We start from the raw sequence: 1614 nt of genomic DNA, 5'->3' as shown, positions 1-1614 counted from the left end.
TTAGGTGAGAGGATTCCACAAAAATATATGGATAGCAGCCTATCATCATAGTTAAACAAAAAATTTAACTACGAGAACAAAAGTTCTACATGTCTATTGAACAACAATATCCATTCGAAGTCTCCAAGTTAACTTCAGAAATATGTCTACTAGGCTTTTGTTGTACGCTATTGTTTAGAGAGACTACAAGTAATTAATATTTTAATAAGTAACTAATGAGGAACAGACAAATGTACGCTATTATTAACGTTTAACGTTTGGATTTATGTATATGTTACGAAAAACTGACCACAAAATACCAATACCCCACGTATAACTAGTAGACAACAAGAACAATCATCCTTACACATTAGAGTTTAAAAGGAGGATCACACAAAAAATATCAAGATCCCGTCCATCATCAGAGTTTAATCAGTAGGATCCCACCCACAAAATATAAAGATCCCCCAAACAAAAACAAAACATCAACACTACATCATCATAATGAGTCATACATACTTAAAACAAGAGTTTAAGTCTTTCAAACAAAGTTTATAGTTAGTCCCGGATTGGGGGAGGATCATAGAGTCCAAAGTCGTCTATGTAGTTGTCCTCATTTGGTCCACAACATTCAATCTCGTGAAATAAGTCACAAGCCATCTTCTCCCTTATCCATGTGATGTTTGCGTCGCACAAAGTAGTAGGAAAGGCTAACCCAAGAGCATGACATTCTATGTACTTCAAAGTATACACACCACAGTCACCTGGCTTCTTGTTCGGAGGCACTCCCTTTTTGACCTGCTCATGAGTGAACTTCTCATACGAATACATATGCTTTTGGTCAGGGCTGGCTAACTCCCGCAGCACGTAGGGAACCAAGACGGCAATAGGCTCGATGGTAGATGTAAGCTCTTCGTCGTTGGTGACACTCGGGATGCTATCCCAGACGACGATGTGTCTCATGGGAACCGAGATCCACATAGCTACCCAGTGCGTCGACTTCACGTTTAAAGGCGCGTATAAGTCGTCCACTTCCAGACCCCATTGCTTGTTAGTCTGAGCATACGGTGGATACTCCCCTGCATGGTAGCTGAAGGCCGCCGGCAAAAGTTTTCCAGATCCATTAGCATGTGCCTCAGAATTGACAAAGTCAAGGTACTTCGTTGTCCACAGATGAGTGAACATAGCGTCTAGGAAAGCCAATCTACTCATTCTAAATATCTGAGGATGCTGCGCGTGTCGATGTCTCAATATAATATTGAAGACCGACTCGAAGTTTTCTAGTATACTTGGAGACGAAGTTTTCTAGTAGACTTACCGAATCTCGTAGCCAGACTGTTTTTGTCTGCAGTTCGTACCACCAAAGACAGCATCGGGATTTCTCTGGGACCTTGTTCTTGTACGTTCTGCGGGTGATGAATGGTTTGGATACATATAAGTTACTAGAGTTTCGACAAATATAATTTTTGAAACATAACATAAAAGTTAGTAGACTTACGGATCTTTCTTTAAGAAATCAAGGAAAACCTTCTTCAACTCCATGTCTGCTTTATCAAAAGGATTGTACGCTGACGTGGTTGATTTATCACCCATGATAGTCTTGGCTGTGTTATCACCAACGAAAGGAGAACGTTG

Source organism: Camelina sativa, chromosome 7, assembly GCF_000633955.1.
Source record: "Camelina sativa cultivar DH55 chromosome 7, Cs, whole genome shotgun sequence".
Classification (NCBI taxonomy): Eukaryota; Viridiplantae; Streptophyta; class Magnoliopsida; order Brassicales; family Brassicaceae; genus Camelina; species Camelina sativa.
The sequence above is the reverse complement of the archived record's forward strand: the minus strand, read 5'-3'. Positions refer to the sequence as shown.